Raw genomic sequence first — 21,548 nt, forward strand, 5'->3', positions numbered from 1 at the left:
CTTGGGACATTTGATTGAGTTGATGCTGGAACAAGCTAAGACTGCAGAACTATTGTGAGGGCATGACTGTGTTTTGAAATCTGAGAAGGACATGAGATTTGCGGGGGCTGGGGCAGAATAATACAGTTTGAATGTGTGTCTCCTCCAAATTTCATGTTGAAATGTAATTCCCAATGTTGGAGGTGGGGCCTGGTGGAAGGTGTTTGGATCATGGGAGTAGATTACTTGTGAATGGCTTAGCACCATCCCCTTGATGATGAGAGAGTTCTTGCTCTGAGTTCATGTAAGATTTGGTTGTTTAAAAGAGTATGGAACCTCCCCACCCACTTGCTCCTGCTCTCACCATGTGATGTGCTGGCTCCCCTTTTACTTTCATGATTGAATGTTTCCTGATACTTCACAACAAACCAAGCTTATGCCAGCCCAATGCTTCCCGTAAAGCCTGCAGAAATATGAGAAATTAAACCTATTTTCTTTATAAATTACCGAGTCTCGGATATTCCTTCATAGCAATGCAAAGATGAACTAACACACACTCCTTCTAAGTGTCTTATAAGGGGTACTAGGAACTGTTCATATTTTACTTTATTACTCCTCTTGTACTATCACCCTTAATATTCCTTCATGACATTAATAAATATTCTGAATTTTATTTGAAGACATAATCTGATTGTGATTTATATATTTAGGTGTTGCTATAGCATCAGCATTATCATCAATAAGACACTAATAAGAAATATTTTTTGAGTGTTACTATATACTGTAAATGCATTAACTCATTTAGTTCTCACAATAACTCTGGGCAGCAAAACCTGGAGAAATTTATCAGCTCATCTAAAGTCATGTAGCTAGTAAATAGTGGAGCAAAGATTTGAATCTATGTGCATTTGATTCCAAATGGTCTTTCTTAATGATTGTGCATACTGTGTCCTGTAGTGAAAGAGGGAACTCAAAAAAAGAGAATTGCTATAGTGATTATGAACTTGAAAAGTAAAACCTCTCCTCAAGCTTTGACCTTTACATAATTTCTTCTTCCAGGGATGTTATTTAATTCATCAATACCTTGCTATTAATAAATCCTGCTGAACCTTAATAATTCTGTTTAAATATTACTTCTATAGAGAGGCCTTCTGTTATAAGCTGGAACAGATCAGGTCTCCTTGCTATATGTTCAGTTGGTGCCCTGTATTTTCCCATTCATAGCAATATTCATATTTATAATTGCTTCTAGAGGAGACTACATGTATCTTGTTCACCATTAAATTTCTACCACCTACTATCATGTAAGTGTTCATTAAATTCATTAAATTACCTTATAACTTTTTAGATGTAATGAGAGACTACTAAAACTAAGAAGCTTCTACACAGCAAAGATAATAATCAACAGAATGAAAAGGCAACCTACAGAATGAGAGAAAATATTTGCAAACCATATATTTAGTAAAGGGTTAACCCAAAGTATGTAAGAACTCCTACCATTTGATAACAAAGAAGCCCTCCAAAACCCTAATAACCCAATTAAAAAATGGGCAAAGGATTTGAATAGGCATTTGCCCAAAGAGGGTATACAGATGGCTAACAGGTAGAGTACATGCTCAACACTACTAATAATCAGGGAAATGCAAATCAAAGGCATAAAGAGATATCAACATTTGCTAACTTGCTCTTAACATTTGCTAAGAGAATAGATTTCCAGTTTTCTCATTGCACATGCACACATAAAAGTAACTAGGTGAAGAGAAGAAGGGTAGCTTACTTAGCTTGACTGTGGTAATCAATTCACTATGTGTATGTATATCAAGACATCAAGTAGTATACCCAAAATGTGTTCAAATTTTATAAAAATAAATTGATTAACAGATAAACACAGAAATATATTTTAAAACAGAAAAAAGTCTTATTTGTGTATTTATTAGCTTTTAAACATTTACTGCCATGGTCTTAATGTTGGCATCCCCCTATATTATTCAGGGTTCTCCAGAGAGACAGCAAAAATAGGATATATAGTTACAGATATATGAGAAGAGATTGTTTAAGAGAATTGGCTCATGAGATTATGGAGGCTGAGAAAGCCCACAATAGGCTGCCTGAAAGCTGAAGAACCAGGAAAGCAGGTAAAAAGGCTCAGTCCAAGTCTGGAGGCCTCAGAACCAAGCCTTCAGCTTATAATGACTTATAACAGTTTATAATGGTTTAGACTCTTTGGTTAATGGTTTATAACTGTCAGTTGGAGGCAGAAGGCTTATAATGGTTTATAGCACTTTATACTCTTTTAGTTAATGGTTTGTAAACTGAGAACCTGGAGGGACACTGATGCAAATACTGGAGTCCAGGGGTCAGATAATCTGGAATTTTGATGTGTAAGGGCAAGAGAAGAAGGGTGTCACAACCAAGAAGAGAGAAAGGGAGAATTCATTTCTTCTCTACTTTTTTATTCTATCTGGGCCTTCAAGCTGATTGGAGGGTGCCACCACAGTGAGTGAGGGCAGATCTTCCGTACTCAATCTACTGTTTCAAATACCAGTTTCTTTTGCAAATTCCCTCACACATACACCCAGAAATAATGCTTTACTAGTGATCTGGGTCTCCCATAATCCAGCTTAAAGTTAGCACATAAGATTAACCATCAAACCCCAAACCTCAAATACTTGTTGGAACCTAAATACCCAATGTAATAGTATTAAGAGGTGGGGTCTTATGGAAGTGATTAAGTAATGGGGGCTCCACCTTCATGGATAAGATTTGTGTTCCTATCAAAGGTGTTGAAGAGACTGCCCTAGTCCCTTCCACCACCTTCTGCTATGTGAGAATGCAGCACAAGAAGTCAAACGTGGAGGAGAAAGAAAGGCTTTCCCAGGCACTGAATCTGTTGACACCTTGATCTTGGGCTTCTGAGACTCCAGAATTGTGAGAAATAAATTTTTATTGTTTTTAAATTATGCAATGTCAGGTATTTTCTTATAGCAGCAGGATCAGATTAAGACATTTACTTACTATCACTTATGGGATCATGTAAGGCCAGAAAAATGTTTTTTTCCAAAATGTATGTAATATAATAAAAATTACTTAAGCTAATTCAACATTTTAAAAATTATATTTAATTGTTGTGGTTCATAGTAGGTGTATATATTTATGGAGTACATGAGATATTTTGATATAGGCATATAGTATATAATAATCACATCAGAGTAAATGGGGTATCCATTACCTGAAATATTTATCCTTTCTTTGTATTATAAACAAGCCAATTATACCCTTTTAGTTATTTTAAAATGTACAATAAATTATTGTTTAATGTAGTCACCCAGTCATGTTATCAAGTACAAGATCTTATTCATTCTATCTAACTATATTTTTGTACCCATTAACCATCTATACTCCCCTACCCACTCTCCCATTACCTTTCCAAGCCTCTGGTAACCATCCTTCTACTTTATCTCTTCATGACTTCAATTGTTACAATTTTTAGCTCCCACAAAGGAGTGAGAGCATGTGAAGTTTGTCCTTCTTTGCCTAGCTTATTTCATTTAATATAATGTCCTCCATTTCCATCCATGTTGTTACAAATGACAGAGCCTCATTCTTTTTTATGGCTGAATAGTACTCCATTGTGTATACGTATAACATTTTCTTTATCCACTCATCAGTTGATGGACACTTAGATTCCTTCCAAATCTTGGCTATTGTGAATAGTGCTATAATAAACACGGGAATGCAGCTCTCTTCCATATACTGATTTCCTTTCTTTGGGATATATATTAATACCTAGCAATGGGACTGCTGGATCATACAATACCTTCATTTTTAGTTCTTTATTTTTTCCTTTGAGGAACCTCAAAAAAAAAATTCTCCATGATGGCTGTACTAATTTACATTCCCCCCAACAGTGTATGAGGGTTCCCTTTTCTCCACATTCTCACCAGAATTTTTTATTGCCTGATTTCTGTGTAAAAGCCAGTTTAACTGACATGAGAATATAACTCATTCTACTTTGCATTTATCTGATGATTAGGGATTTTGAGTATTTTTAAATGTACCTGTTTTCCATCTGTATGTCATTTTTTGAGAAATGTCTATTCAGATACTTATTCCATTTTAATCAAAGTATTGGATTTTTTTTGCTATTGAGTTGTTTGAGCTCCTTATATATTTTGGTTGTTAATCCCTTGTCAGATAGACAATTTGCAAACATGTTCTCCTATTCTGTCTGTTTTCTCTTCATTTGTTGATTGTTTCCTTTGTTGTACAAAAGCTTTTTAACTTGGTGTCATCCCATTTGTCCATTTTTGCTTTGGTTGCCTATACCTATTGGGTATTACTCAAGAAATCATTACCCAGTTCAATGGCCCAGAGAGTTTCCCCAGTGTTTTCTTTTAGTAATTTCATAGTTTCAGGTCTTAGATTTAAGTCTTTGATCAATTTTGATTTGATTTTTGTATGGGATGAAGGATAGGGATCTAGTTTCATTTTCTGCATGTGTTTGCTATTTCCCTAGCACCATTAATTGAAAAGACCGTTGCTTCCCCATTGTATTTTCTTGGCACGTTTGTTGAAAATGAGTTCACTGCAGATGTACGGATTTGTTTCTCGGTTCTCTATTCTGTTCTATTGGTCAATGTGTCTGTTTTTATGCCCACACCATGCTTTTTGTTACTATAGCTCTGTAGTACAGTCTGAAGTCAGACAATGAGATTCCTCCAGTTTTGCTCTTTTTGCTCAGGATAGCTATGGCTATTCTGGGTCTTTTGTGGTTCCATATAAACTTTAGGATTTTGTTTTACTCCTATGAAGTATGTCATTGATATTTTGATAGGAGTACATCAAATCTGTATATTACTTTCAATAGAATGGTCATTTTAACAATATTGATTATTTCAATCCATGAACATGTTAGTATCTTTCCTTTCTTTGTATCCTCTTCAATATCTTGCATCAATATTGCATAATTTTCATTGTGGAGATCTTTTACTTCTTTTGTTTAGTTATTTTCCTGGTATTTAATTTTATGTGTTGGTATTGTAAATGAGATTACTCTTATAATTTTTTTTTCAGATTTTTAACTGTTGGCATATAAAAATGCTACTGATTTTTGTATGTTTTTATTTTTATCCCACAACTTTACTGAATTGGTTTATCAGTTCTGAAAGTTTTTTAGTGGAGTCTTTAGGTTTTTCCAAATATAACGTCATATCGTCTGCAAACAAGGATAATTTCACTTCTTTCTTTCCAATTTAAATGCCTTTTATTTCTTTCTCTTGTCTGATTTCTCTAGCTAAAATTTCCATTATTGTGTTGAATAACAGTGGTCAAAGTGGGCATTCTGGTCATGTTTTAGACATTAGAAGACAGATTTTCAGTTTTTCCCCATTTAATAAGATACAAGCTGTGGGCCTATTACGTGTGGCTCTTATTTTGTTGAGGTATGTTCCTTCTATCCCTAGTTTTTTCAGGGTTTTTACTATGAAGGAAGTTTAATTTTATCAAATGCTTTTTTTTTTTTAGCATCAATTGAAATAATTACATGGTTTTTTCCCATCTTTTTAATGTGTTGTTTAATTCAGTTTGCTAATATTTTGTTGAAGATTTTTGCATCAGCATTCATCAGTGATACTGTCATGTAGTTTTGTCTTTCTGTTGTGTCTTTGTTTTGTTTTTGGTATCAGGGTAATACTCACCTCATACAATAAGTTTAGAAAGATTCCTTCCTCCTTCAGTTTTTCAGAATAGTTTGAGTAGAATTGGTATTAGTTCTATCTTAAATGTTTGGCAAAATTTGGCAATTAAGCAATTGGGTCTCGAGCTTTTCATTGCTGCAACTTTTTATTATGGCTTTGGTCTCATTACCTGTTATTGTCTATTCTGGTTTTTTATTTCCTCATAGTTCAATATTGGCATGTTGTTTGTTTCTAGAAATTTATGCATTTCTTCTAGGTTTTCCAATTTATTGGCACAGATTGCTCATAGTAGCTTCTAATGGACCAATGAGTTTCTTCAGTATCAGTTATAATGGCTCCTTTTTCATATCTGATTTTATTTGGATATTCTCTTTTGTTTTCATAATTAGCCTGGCTAAAGATTTGTCTAATTTGTTTATCTTTTCAAAAAACCAACTCTTTGTTTCATTGATCTTTTCTAATGTTCTCTTTGTTTCAATTTTATTTATTTCTGCTCTGATCTATTTTATTTATTTTCTTCTACTAATGTGAGGTTTGGTTTGCCCCTGCTTTTTTAGTGCTTTAAAATACACTCTTAGGATTTTTATTTGAGATTTTTATTCTTTTTTTTTTTTAATCTATGTACTTATAGCTATAAACTTTACTCTTAGAACTGCTTTCACTGGATCCCGCAGGTTTTTATATGTTGTGTTTTCATTATCATTTGTTTCAAGCGATTTTTAAATTTTCTGTTAATTTCTTCATTGACACACTGGTCAGTAAAGAACATATTGTTTAATTTCCATATGTTTGTATAGTTTTCAAACTTTATCTTGTTATTGATTTTTAGATTTATTTCATTGTGTTCAGAGAAGATAGTTGATATAATTTCAACTTTTTGGAATTTTTAATAATTTATTTTATGGCCTAACATCCAGTCTATCCTTGAGAATAATCCATGTGCTGTGGACAATAATGTGTATTCTCCAGTCACTGGGGGAAATGTTCTGTAAATGTCTATTACTTCCATTTAGTCTATAGTACAGATTAAGTCTGTTGTTTGTCTGTTGAATTATTGACTGGATAATCAGTCCAATGCTGAAGTGGGATGTTGAAGTTTTCAGCTTAAAGAACATTTCAAAGTGTTCCATAAATGAAAGAAGTAAGGGATATAGACACCTAATTTGGATGTATATGAAAGCTACCTTCTGTTGTTATCTTTATTAAATATATTTATTGAAGAACTTAGAAAACTTTAGATTATTTTATTAACTATAGTTTTCATGTTGTACATTAGATCTTCAGGCTTGTTCATCCTACATATCTATGACTTTGCATCCTTTGACATAGACCTCCACCACTCCTGGTATCCATTTGTATCCATTCCCCACCTCCCACTCCTGGTAACCATCCTTTTATTCTCTTTATCTTCTCTTGTCATTTACTACAACATGGATGAACTTGGACAACATTATTCTAAGTGAAATAAGCCAGAAGCAGAAAGAAAAATACTACATGATATCACTTATATATGGAATTTAAAAAAGAACAGCTAAAACTAAAATAATTAACTATAGCATGTTATAAAAATTCATGATAAAAAGCAAAATAAATTATTATAACATCAAAAAGCAAGTTATGCCTAGGCATGGTGGCTCACACCTGGAATACTAGCACTTTGGAAGACCTAGGTAAAAGGATCACTTGAGGCTAGGAGTTTGAGACCAGCCTGGGCAACATAGAACATATCTCTACAAAGCTAAAAAAAAAAACAAGTTGTATTTTTGTAAATAACTAAAACAGTAATTAATGAAGAAGAGATACATTTTGAATAGAAATATTAAATAATCCTTTGTATCATTGTATAATACAATTAATAAAGATGAATGAATCATATAAATACACTGTAATTTTTTAAAGTTCTAGCTGTTTTGACAGGAAATAGTGTTTTTTTTTTTTTTTTTTTTTTTTTTTTTTTTTTTTTTTAGGAAATAGTGTTATTAATGAAAGAGCACAAAACTCATAATATGGCACTTCAACAAAGGCATCAAAAAACTGTATTATCATGCCAAATATTATTTAAGATTAGAAACTGCATAAGAAAATTGTAAGTGCCCTGACATTTTACAAGTCACCTATGAAATAACTTTGAAGGAGGCATGACAAACTTCACAGTCTTTTGAAGAATGTGCATGATATGAGTAAGTTATAAAGCTGAAATATACATATATTTAAAAATTCAATCAGCTATGCATATAAAATGATAGCATTATCTATAGAAAATCATACTTCCTATAGAAAATGATGATACAAAAATCATTGTCACATGAAGAGGGAATAAAAAATGATACAGACAAGAAATGTAGGGGTTAAATGCATTTCAGAAATGTGTCAGTTAATTAAGTTATTCTTTTTCTGAGTTTCGTGGTGCTTGTGATACTCATTAGCTTTCAAAATTCATAATTTGTTTTGATCTCTTTTCCCATTCTAAATAAATATTCCCTTTCATACCTTTGTTTTCTAGTTTTAATTTTATATTCTCCTCTGTTAAAATGGCTGTGCAAATCAAACAAGCTTCAAGCACTACAAAACCTGGATTTATCCCTGGATGCACTTGCTGCCAAGTTTGAAAATAATCTTATCTTTGTTACAACAACCACTGCATAGTTAATCCTCCTAAGAAGAATTGTCAATTTTTTTGATACAGCCTGTATTTTTTCTTCTGGTGGCCGTTCATCACCACTGCTGGGAGAAGGATGGATCTAGACTGAAAGTGATGAAAGATGGTGTGGTTAAGTCTCTGATTCAGGTAAATGACTTTTGAATAATGTAAATATCCTGTAGAAAAGCTCAAAAATATTGCACTTGGTTTTATTTTTTCTTTTCATTTGCTTTACATGTTTATAGTAGTATTAGATGGCAATTTGTAGATTTTTAGAGCTGTGTGTATTATTTTTATTTTATTTATTTATTTATTTTCGAGAGAAGGCCTCCCTCTGTTGCCCAAGCTGGAGTATAGTGGTGAGATCTTGGCTCACTGCAAACTCTGCCTCCCCAGCTCAAGTGATCCTCCTGCCTCAACCTCCCAAGTAGCTGGGACTAGAGGTGTGAGCCACGATGCCCAGGTAAGTTTTGCATTTTTAGTAGAGACGGGGTTTTGCCATGTTGCCCAGGCTGTTCTCGAACTCCTGAACTCAAGCAATCTGCCCATCTCAGCCTCTCAAAGTGCTGGGATTATAGGCATGAGCCACCACATCCAGCCTATTTTTTATAACCAACAAGAATTTACAGTGTTCTTATCACTACAGTGACAAAAATGGACTAGTGTGTATATTAATAGGGTATAGAATGATCCAAATTCTGATTCTGCCTCTTACTTGGGAATTTTAAAAGATACTTTATGAATGACTTCAGTATGGGTCTCTGGCCCAAGATAGCCACTGATTTTTATAATATATAATAAATTCTGGGTGTTATTGTTATTAAAGATCCTACGCATTGAAGAGGATAACTATTTTTCTTCTTTTTAAAAAAATTTACCAGTTTTGTTTGTTTGTTTATTTATTTATTTATTTATTTTTGAGACGGAGTCTCGCTCTGTTGCCCAGGCTAGAGTGCAGTGGTGTGATCTCGGCTCACTGCAACCTCCGCCTCCTGAGTTCAAACAATTCTCCTGCCTCAGCCTTCAAAGTAGCTGGGACTACAGGTACCCACCACCATGCCCGGCTAATTTTTTGTATTTTTAGTAGAGATGGGGTTTCACCGTGTTAGCCAGGATGGTTTTGGTCTCCTAACCTTGTGATCCGCCCGCCTCAGTCTCCCAAAGTGCTGGGATTACAGGTGTGAGCCACCGTGCCCAGCCTACCAGTTTATTCTAAAGGATATTAAAAAGGATACAGATGAAGATAAACATAGAGAGAAGTATGGAAAAAGGGGTGTGGAACTTCCATGTCCTCCCTTGGCATGCCACCCTCCAGGAACCTCCACATGTTCAGCTATCCAGAACCTCTCCAAACCCAGTTTCCTTGGGTGTTTATGGAAGCTTCATGCTGCCAGAATTCTTTTCTCCAGAGTATAGGACAGAATCCACCCTGGTGAGGTCTTAAGACCAACAATCAGAAAGGCAGGGAAAGGTTAGAGTCTTGCTTCGGGCAGGTGAAAGGAGGACAGGAAAATGTCAGAGATTCTGTTTCCTGAGGCCTGCCCCTGTAGCATAATGCACCCATCATTATAACACAAAACTGTAACAAGAGCTATGGGTGTCATAAGCCAGAAACCCTGGATGGAAACTTATATATAGGTTATGGTATATATTATTATATATGTGTGTGTGTATAATATATATATAATATACACATGTATATTTATATATTATATAATATATAGTTTGTATATACATATATCTTCTGTTATTGTATGCATATATATACATACATATATACATACACGCATATATACACACATTATATGTGCCTCTCTCTCTCTCTCTCTCTCTCTATATATATATATATATAAAACGTGTAATAACACCACAGGCCAGCTCCTGGTTTTCTACCATGGATCCTTTACATCAATAAATAAATATACATAGTCATCGATCATTAGTTTAGTCCATCATGTTGTATGACTCTCTCCCAGAGTGAGACCACTCAGGTTCGTAGAATTTCTTTCAATTTTGTCAGGTTCCAAAAGCAAGAGTCATTTTGGCAAATCTATACCTTCATCCATTCAGGCATCTGGAATAATTGAGCTGAGAGATAATGTCATCTCTCGCTCTGAGACTCTGTCAAGTTGTTAACGTAATATTAGATTTTCCTCAATTTGTTACCCATTTATTCATTTCTTTACCTTCAGCTATTCTCTTTTCATCCGTTTGTTATTTATTTTTATTCACACTTTTCCACCTTTGGAAGGGACATCAGGTTCAGCCACTGTGTTGGGCCAGATTGCTGATAGCAATACTAGTTCAGCAAGTGCCTTCCTCTCGGTCCACTCACGCTCAGTTAGGATAAGGTTGGAGAAGCACGGAACTAGTAGGCTGTTTCTGCCACCAGACAATATAGTTGTATTCACTGTTAGCCCTAATTTTGGCGGATGGGGTAAAGGTACCATCCACTCTCATCGGGCCCCTAGAAATTCTGACATAAGTTTTAAAAATAGTGAGATTCTTGCTTAGAAACCATCCCTTCTTCTACCACTTGTATTTGCAGCCCTGATCTTAGGACCACTGCATGAGATAGGGAGAAAACAAAATGTTTTTGAGGTGATTTGAGGAAGGAAGGAAAAAATTATAGTCATTATACCAGTGTACTAGAAGAATAATTATTGAGTTATTTTATGATTACTCCATATCTGCAGAGCAGGGATGTTCCTGTTTTAGAGACGGAAACAGAGGTTTGGCTTTCTGTAAGCTACCAAGACCAAATGATTCCTTTAACTCTGTCTTGGAAAATAGTTTCATGTCCATCTACCACTGAAGAAGACATTTTGACGGAATCATCTAATTAGAATGGCTTGTATTATGAGAAAGTAATTAAAGTTTATGCACTGTTTTAATGTTTAGATTCCGTACCAAAACGTTTGTAGGTACTGCTGTCTTATTCTTGGCAGGCCAGTAATAATACAGTCTTGGTACACTTTACAACATTGATTTTTTAAAAATATTATTCCAGCTTAGGATCCATTTTTATATTAAGATTGATGAAGGCTGGGAAGAGAGCAAGAACAAAAGTCAGGGAATGAAAGAATAAGACACTACCTGCCTGCTTTTCTAGTTTCTGCAGGTTAAGCTCTACGTCTAAATATTGGGCCCTATAACGTTCTCCTTTTACGACAAAGTAAAATAAATTCCCTACTTATTTTAACTATCTTGAGTGAGTCTCCGTTTCTTGGAGTCATGTGATTGCTGACTTGAATTATAACGATTGTACATTTTGTATTTAGATAGGTGTCTGACTTAAGCTATGCAAGACATCTTTAGAATTATAAAAGCATGCTATTGTAATATGGGAAGTTTAAATTATACATACCTGTATTATTTTCCTACCGCAGCTCTAACAAATTACAACAAATTTTATACCTCAAAACCAACAGAAATGTATTCTCTTACCATTTTGGAGGTCAGAAGTCAAAATGGGTCTTACAGGATTGAGAACAATTTATCATCAGGGCTATATTTTTTTCTGGAGGCTTTAGAAGAGAATTGATTATTTGCCTCTCACAGCTGCTAGAGATCACCTGCACTCCTTGGCATCGGAACCATCACTCCAACCTCTACTTTAATCATCACATCTCCTTCTCTAACTCTGACTCTTCTTTCTTTGATTAAGACCTTTGTGATTACTTTGGATTTAACTAAATAATCAAGAACAGCCTCTTCATCTCAAGATCCTTAACTTAATTACATCTGAAAAGTCCTTTGTCATTTAAGGTAATGTATTCACAGGTGTTGGAGATTAGGTCATGTACATCTTCAGGGAAATATTATTCTACCTGCCACATCATCCACGATAGTAATATTTTAATGGTTTTTGATTTACCTTTTCACTCATGCTTATATGCTTAATATTAATAAAATGATTCAAGTTCATAGTAATAAATGTAAACTTTATAATGTTTACAGATTTTGCATAACTCTTAGAAGTGATGTAGGTATAAAAAAGATAAAGGTTTACCTTTAGCTGTATTTTGATAATAAATCTTTGTTAAATATTTGATAATTATTCAAAGAAAAAAATAGTGGTTGGATGCAGTTAACACTGTCATCTCAATTATATGTCCTAAAGACACTTTTAAAATGTGACAATTGGGCAGGCATGGTGGCTCACGCCTGTAATCCCAGCACTTTGGGAGAGTCCGAGGCAGGCAGATCATGAGGTCAGGAGTTCGAGACCAGTCTGGCCAACATAGTGAAACCTTATCTCTACTAAAAATACACAAAAAATTAGCCGGGTGTGGTGGTGTGCACCTGTAATCCCAGTTACTCAGGAGGCTGAGGCAGGAGAATTGCATGAACCTGGGAGGTGGAGGTTGCAGTGAGCCAAGATCGTGCCACAGCAGTCCAACCTGGATGACAGAACAAGACTCAGTCTCAAAAATAAATAAGTCAGTAACAATAAAAATAAAAATAAATAAATCAATAAAATGTAACATTCATTGCTCCAAATAAATTAATATTTGATTTCCCAGGTAGAAATTTAGAATTTTGGTCCCAAAGTGTTTCACATGCCCGCAATAATGTATAATATGAATATTGACATTAGCCCAAAAAGACATATACTTTAAGCATCATCCAGGCATCTCTTGTCTTCAATAAATACATAGAGTAGTATTCCTACTTTAACTTAAAGATCCATTAATAATTTAAACTGCATTTTATTTCATAATTTTTGAATTTTTAATTATATCCACAATTTACTTGTGTTTCATAACTTTAGAATAACTGTTAAATGCTTTTTTAAATAGAGTATTGCCCTGTGAAAATATTAAAGGAAAGAAAATATTTCTTCTTGCTAAAGGTCTGCAGGTACTTATTTATTTAAGGTAATGAAGGTGTTAGCTGGGGTTGTCAGCCAATGTATAAGAGAAACTCAGATTTCATTTATTTTAAATATGCTACTTCAAGAGAAACTAAAGGATAAAAAATCAAAGAATATCTAAGGGTTATATATATATGTGTGTGTGTGTGTGTGTATGTATGTATATCTATATATGTATATACAAACATATATGTATATCTACATATATGGATATACACATATCTATATATATACACACATACACACACAGTTATTTAGAGTGCCTTAGATATTTTCATTTCACCAAATGAAAACAGAACAGTAGAGGATTGTATCTCATTGGAATTTAAAATAGACTTTTTATTTATTCTGAAGGTACCATAATTGTAATTATTTGCATTTTAAATTAATTGATATTGCTTTTTATTAGTTCACAGTCTAATATGGATCTAAGTGGAAAGAAAAGGTGGAAATTCAAATGTCCTTCTAAAGCTGAATATGCTAAATATCCTGCAAACAGAGGAAAGCTAGGTATCTTGGTTCATTTTCTGTTGCTATGACAGAATATTTGAGACTGGGTAGTTTATAAAGGAAGTAGATTTATTTCTCACAGTTCTGAAGGCTGGGGAGTCCAAGAGCATGACACTGACATCTGGTGAGAACCTCCTTGCTGTGTTATCCAATGGTGGAAGGTGAGAGGGCAAGCCAGGGCATGCAAAGAAGGAGAAAACTTGAGGGGCTGTACTTGCTTTATAACAACCCACTCTCACAGCAACTAACCCATTTCCTCAATAACTTCATTAATCCATTAATGAGAATGGGGACCTTATGACCTAATTACTTCTTAAAGGCCCTACCTCATGAGTTTTGGCAGGGGTATTCATATTACAGCAATAGGTGTAATATATATTATGTTATATATTATTTTAATTATATAACATATAACATATGATATATATTATAACAATAATATAATACATATTATATATAATATATGATTAATATATATTATATTATATATATAACATATTATATATGCCAGATTTAGTAATGATGCCCAGAGCAAATCTAACAGGCACAGACATGCTAAATTCTGTTCTCTACATATATAGGTAGAGAAATCTGTCTAGGGAAAGTAAGGGGAATTTAAGGACCATGGGGAGTTGATGAGAAATGGTGGTGAGGCTTGCTATAAAGAATAGAATGAGTAAGCATTTCACTGCAGCACAACCCAGCAAATGAAAAGTCATTGATAGACCAGAATGAATTATTACTTCCTATGCAATACTACAAACTTAATTCTTCTCACATATAGCTGATGCTGTATTGTCTGTGCCGCGCCTTCTCAGTTTACTTCTGATCTCACCTATAGCAATATTGGACAGTAACCTGCACACTCTTAGGATGCCAAGGCAAAAGCAAATTGGCCTCTTTGCTTTTCTGCCTTAAGCCTTCTTTCTGCCTTCTTGCAGGTTCAATCAGGGGTTTTAATGTCATCAAAGAAAAACTTCAGCTGGTGGGGGATGGCAGTCTGTATTAAAAAGTGCCGGCCACCTATCCTGTGCGGGAAGCCAATTCTTTAGTTCATTCTACATTGTCACTCCTAGGGTTTACAGGGAGACTGAGCCTATCTGTCCACAGGAAAGGTCAGCTCCTTATTGGTTTTCCTCTTTTTTACTATTACACTCCCTTCTCCCTTCTTTATGTTTCCATAGATAACCTGTCAATAAATCTCCTCTTCCCAAATAATTGTCTCATGATCTGCTATCAGGGAGACTCAAATCAAGATATACACTGAGTTTTATCTATGTATCTCTATTGTTTAAAAAATTCTTATATTTATAATTGCCCTCTGAAGAATGTGGGATGACATGGGGTTTGGGAGATAAGCTTTGGAATACTTGTCCACTCCATTTTACTGACAAGAAAAATGCTTTAGGTAATCTGAGTGATTCTCCCAAAATCACACAGCTAATAAGTGGCAAAGTCTTCTTTGATGTGCTAAAGAGGACTTTGGAAGCGTAAAATAGAATGAATTGTTTCCCAAATGAGTTCTGTGTATTTTAATTTCATGTGTAACCTCAATTTAACGTGTCAGATCTTGCTAGCTTAAAACATCTCAGCTAAACTCCATTAATTTTGGTTCCATTAATTTATGCTTTGTGATAACTTGAAAGCATAATAATAAAAGTTATTTTCTCTCTAAAAGTATTATCTAAGAGTATACATTTTTAATCAGACCAAATCATTTCCTCAATCTCCTTCTTGGTTTTTCTACAGCCATCATCCTTTAATGTTCTATGATACACAATAAAAGACAAAGAACATTAGGCACACTAAATCTTAGGATGCTTTATTGATCTCATAATGCCATCCAGCATCATAAAATTAAACTCTGGCCCATCCTAAGTTATATTACGAGAAGAAAATGTTTATATATTTTTTTCTGTTATTTAGTTTTTATTTAATATATACTTAGGCAACACTAACTGTATGCCAAGCATTGTTCTAAATGTTTTACAAATAGTAATTCATTTAATTCTTTTTAAAAAATGTTTATTCATTTATTTAAAACAATTACAAATTTATTACATGTTAGTATAAACATTTTAATGAAAGAGAAATACATTTGCAAATTTCCTCCAAAGATGAAAAGATTGGCATTGTTTTTTTTTAAACAAAAATTTTATTTTATTTTTTATTTCAATAGGCTTTTGGGAAACAGGTAGTATTTGGTTACATGAATAAGAGTGGTGATTTCTGAGATTTTGGTACACCCATCACCTGAGCAGAATACATTGTACCCAATGTGCAGTCTTTTATCCCTTGCCACCCCTCCACCTTTTCCCCTGAGTCCCTAAAGTTGAATGTATCTTTCTTATGCCTTTGCGTCCTCATAGCTTAGCTCCCACATATGAGTGAGAAGATGCAATGTTTGGTTTTCCATTCCTGAGTTACGTCACTTAGGATAGTAGCCTCCAATTGCATCCAGGTTGTCACAAGTGCCATTATCTTGTTCCTTTTTGTGACTGAGTAGTATTCCATATATATATATACACACACATACCACATTTTCTTTATCTACTTGTTGATTGGTGGGCATTTAGACTGGTTTTGCAGTTGCAAATTGTGCTGCTATAAACGTGTGTACAAGTATGTTTTTTGTATAATGACTTCTTTTTCTCTGGATAGATACCTAGTAGTGGGATTGCTGGATCAAACAGTAGATCTACTTTTAGTTCATCAAGGAATTTCCACACTGTTTTCCATGGTGGTTGTACTAGTTTACATTCCCACCAACAGTGTAAAAGTGTACTCTTTTGATGACATCCACACCAACATCTATTATTTTTTGATTTTTTGATTATGAATATTCTTGCAGAAGTTAGTTGGTATCACATTATGGTTTTGATTTACACTTCCCTGATAATTAGTGATGTTGAACATTTTTCCATATGCTTCTTGGCCATTTGTGTATCTTCCTTTGAGAACTGTCTATTCATGTCCTTAGCCCACTTTTTGATGAGATTTTTTTTTTCTTGCCTATTTATTTGAGTTCTTTGTAGATTCTGGATATTAGTCCTTTCTCAGATGTATAGATTGTGAAGATTTTCTCCCACTCTGTTAGTTATTCATTAACTCTGCTAATTATTTCTTTTTCTGTGCGAAGCTTTTAAGCTTAATTAAGTCCCATCTATTTGTCTTTGTTTTAGTTACATTTGCTTTTGAGTTTTTGGTAATGAAGTCTTTGCCTAAGCCAACGTCTAGAAATCTTTTTCTGATTTTATCCTCTAGAATCTTTTTTGTTTCAGGTCTTAAATTTAAGTGTTTGATCCATCTTGAGTTCATTTTTGTATAAGGTGAGAGATGAAGATCCAGTTTCATTCATCTACATATGGCTTACCAATTATCCCAGAACCATTTGTTAAATAAGGTGTCCTTTCCCCACTTTATGTTTTTGTTTCCTTTATTGAAAATCAGTTGGGTATAAGTATTTGGCTTCATTTCTGGGCACTCTATTCTGTTTCATTGGTCTATGTAAATATTTTAGTACCAGTAGACCGTACTGTTTTGGTGACTATGGCCTTATAATATGGTTTGAAGTTGGGTAGTGTGATGCCTCCAGATTTTTTCTTTTTTGCATAGTCTTGCTTTGGCTATGCAGGCTCTTTATTGATGCCATGTGAATTTTAGGATTGATTGTTTTTCTAGTTCTGTGAAGAATGCTGGTGGTAATTTAATGAGAATTGCATTGAATTTGTCGATTGCTTTTGACAGTATGGTCATTTTTACAATATTGATTCTACCCATCCATGAGCATGGGATGTGTTTCCATTTGTTTGTGTCATCTATGATTTCTCTCAGCAGTGTTTTGTAGCTTTCCTTGTAGATGTCTTTTACATCCTTGGTTAGGCATATTCCTTTGTGAAATAAGTTGAGTTCTTAATTTGATTCTCAGCTTGGTCACTGTTGGTGTATAGCAGAAATACTGATTTGTGTACATCAGTTTTGTAACCTGAAACATTGCTGAATTCATTTACTAGTTCTAGGAACTCTTTGGATGAGTCTTTAGAGTTTTCTAGGTATACAGTCATAGTATCAGCAAACAGTGACAGTGACTTCCTTTTTACCAATTTGGATGCCCTTTACTTCTTTCTCTTGTCTGATTGCTCTGGCTAGAACTTCCAGAACTATGTTGAGTAGAAGTGGTGAAAGTGGGCATCCTTGTCTTGTTTCAATTCTCAGGAAAAATGCTTTCAACTTTTCCCCATTCAGTATAATGTTGGCTGTGAGTTTGTCGTAGATGGCTTTTATTACCTTAGGGTATGTCCCTTCCATGCCAGTTTTTCTGAGGGTTTTAATCATAAAGGGATGTAGGATTTTGTCAAATGCTTTTTATGCATCTATTGAGGTGATCATGTGATTTTTGTTTTTAATTCCATTTATGTGGTGTATCACATTTATTGACTTACATATGTTAAACCACCCCTGCATCCCTGGTAAAAAACCCACTTGCTCATGTTGGATTATCTTTTTGATACGCTGTTGGATTTGGTTTGCTAGTATTTTATTGAGGATTTTTGCATCTATGTTCAACAGGGATATTGGTCTGTAGTTTTCTTTTTTTATTATGTCCTTCTCTAGTTTTTGTATTAGGGTTAAACTGCTTCATAGAATTATTTAGTGAGGATTCGTTCTTTCTCTATCTTTTGGATAGTGTCAATAGAATTGGTACCAATTCTTAATGTATGATAGAATTCAGCTGTGAATCCATCTCATCCTGGACTTTTCTTTGTTGACAATTTTTTTATTACCATTTCAATATCACTGCTTGTTATCGGTCTGTTCAAAGATTCTATATCTTTCTGGTATAATGTATGTATTAGTCTGTTCTCACACTACTAATAAAGACATACCTGAGACTAGGTAATTTATAAAGGAAAGAGATTTAACTGACTCACAGTTCAGCACGGCTGAGGAGGCCTCAGGAGTGCCCAGTGAAGGGAAAAACCCCTTATAAAACCATCAGATCTCATGAGAAATAACTCACTATTACAAGAACAGGGTGGGGGAAACTGCCTCCATGATTCACTTATCTCTACCTAGCCCCTCCCATGACATGTGGGGATTATGGGAACTACAATTCAAGATGAGATTTGGGTGGGAACACAGCCAAACCATATTATTCTACCCCTCGCGACTCCCAAATCTCATGTTCTCACAATTCAGTACACAATCATGCCCTTCCAATAGTCTCTTGAAGTCTTAACTCATTTCAGTGCTATCACAGAAGTCTAAGATCTCATTTGAGACAATGCCTATGAGCCTGCAAAATCAAAGGTAAGTTAGTTACTATCCAGATACAATGGAGATACAGGCATTGGGCAAATACACACATTCCAAATGGAAGAAATTGGCCAAAACTAAGGGGCTACAGGCCCCATTCAAGTCCAAAATCCAATAGGACAATCATTAAACTTTAAAGTTCCAAAATGATCTCCTTTAACTTCATGTCTCACATCCAGGGCACACTGATGCAAGAGCTGGACTCCTACAGCCTTGGGCAGCTCCACCCCTGTGGCTTTGGAGGGTATAGCCTCCCTCCCAGCTGCTTTCGTGGGTTGGTGTTGAGTGTCTGTGGCTTTTCCAGATGCACAGTGAGAGCTCTCAGTGGATCTACCATTCTGGGGTCTGGAAGACTGTGGCCTTCTTCTCACAGCTCCACTAGGCAGTGCCCCAAGTGGGGCTCTGTGTGGGGGATCCAATACCACATTTCTCTTCTGCACTGCCCTAGCAGAGGATCTACATGATTGCTCTGCTCCTGTAGAAATCTTCTGCTTGGACAGCCAGGTGTTTCCATACATTCTCTGAAATCTAGGTATAGGTTCCGAAACCTCAATTCTTGACTTCTGTGCACCCACAGGCTTAACACCACATGGAAGCTGCCAAGGCTTGGGGCTTGCACCGTCTGAAGCTATGGCCTGAGCTATACCTTGGCCTCTTTCAGCCACAGCTGGAGTGGTCATGATGCAGAGGACCAAGTCCCTAAGTGGCACACAGCAGGGGGTCCCTTTGCCCTTCCCATCAAACAATTTTTTCCTCCTAGGCTTCTGGGCCTGTAATGAGAGGGGCTGACACATCTTTAAAATTTCATCTCATTTTAAATACGGGAAAACTAAGGCACAGAGAGATTAGGAAGTTCGGTCCGTGTCGCACAGCTGGTAAATAGCTAAGCATCAAATCAAACTCAGGAAACATAACTCCGAAGTCAGAAGTCAGTACTCTTTTCTTCTCAATGCTCCCTCAAAACCTAAAAATCTCACCTAATTCAGTCACTGTAACAACACATATACCCTAATAAATAGTCAAAAGTAAGAAAGACTAAAGAGGAGCACTATAAAGTATGCTTCCCAAGGGGGTTCTTCATTCCCAATTCTATGCAAAGAAGTAAGTTATTAGGTTTCAGAAACCTCTTAATGCTTTCACTGACATTTTATGACTCCTTAAGTCCATGTCACAGCTTTTTAAAAATATGAATAATAGTTTTTTCCCAGTGTTTATATGTTTTGGTTTTTTTAAAAATAAATCTTGTTACGTATATTTAACATACACAACAGGATGTTTTGTGATACACAGATATAGAAAAATTGGTACTATTATAAAACAATAAAACATATTCATATTCCCACATAGTTATCTTTTTTTTTTTCCACCATGGCAAGAGCAGCTAAAAATATGAAACACTTCATGAATTTGCCTGTCATCCTTGTTCAGGGGCCATGCTGATCTTTTTTTAAAAGAATTTTTGTGGGTATAGAGTAGATGTATATATTTATGAGAACATGAGACATATTAAGACTGGCATGTAATATGAAATAAGTACATCAAAGAGGATGGGGGTATCCACCCCATCCACCATTTAACTCCTTTGAGTTATATACAATCAAATTACACTCTTTAAGTTATCTTAAAGGGTAAAATTAAGTTATTATTGACTGTAGTCACCCTGTTGTGCTATCAAACATAGGTCTTATTCATTCTTTCTAACTAGTTTTTGTACCCATTAACCATCCCTACCCCTCACTACCCTTCCCAGCCTCTGGTAACTATTCTTCTACTTTCTGTGTCCATGAGTTCAATTGTTTTGAATTTTAAATCCCACAAATAAATAAGAACATGTAATGTTTGTCTTTCTGTGCCTGGCTTATCTCACTTAGCATAATGATCTCTAGTTCCATCCATGTTGTTGCAAATGACTGGATCTCATTGTCTTTGATGGCTGACTAGTGCTCCACTGTGTGTATGTACCACTTTTTTATCCATTTATCTCTTGATGGATGCTTAGTTTGCTTCAAAACTCAGCTATTTTAAACAGTGCTTCAACATAGGAGGGCAGATATCTCTTCAATATACTGATTTCCTTTCTTTTGGGTATTTTGGTACATTGGTTGCAATGTACACTATTTGGTTGATGATTATACTAAAAGCCCAGAATTCACCATGAAACAGTATATTCACGTACACACAAACAGCCAAAAAACACATAAAAAAAGGTTCCACATCACTAATCATCAGAGAAGTGTATATAAAATCCACAATGAGATACCATCTCACACCAGTCAGAATATCTATTATTAAAAAGTCAGAAAATGTCAGGTGCTGGCAAGGCTATGAAGAAAAGGAAATGCTTATACACCATTTGTGGGAATGTAAATTAGTTCAGCCACTGTGGAAAGCAGTTTGGAGAGTTCTCAAAGACCTTAAAACAAAACCATTATTTGATCCAGCAATCCCATCACTGGGTATATATTTGAAAGAAAATAAGTTATGCTACTGAAAAGACAGTTGCACTTATATGCTCACTACATCACTATTC

At 34.9% G+C, this 21,548-nt stretch overlaps 1 pseudogene; it reads right to left on the reverse strand.

Annotated features, from left to right (window-relative positions):
• Positions 1-20,401: 20,401 nt before the first annotated feature.
• On the reverse strand, positions 20,402-20,502 carry LOC111536606 (annotated as a pseudogene).
• Between the last annotated feature and the right edge of the window lie 1,046 nt (positions 20,503-21,548).

This window comes from Piliocolobus tephrosceles, chromosome 12 (assembly GCF_002776525.5).
Source record: "Piliocolobus tephrosceles isolate RC106 chromosome 12, ASM277652v3, whole genome shotgun sequence".
Taxonomy (NCBI): domain Eukaryota; kingdom Metazoa; phylum Chordata; class Mammalia; order Primates; family Cercopithecidae; genus Piliocolobus; species Piliocolobus tephrosceles.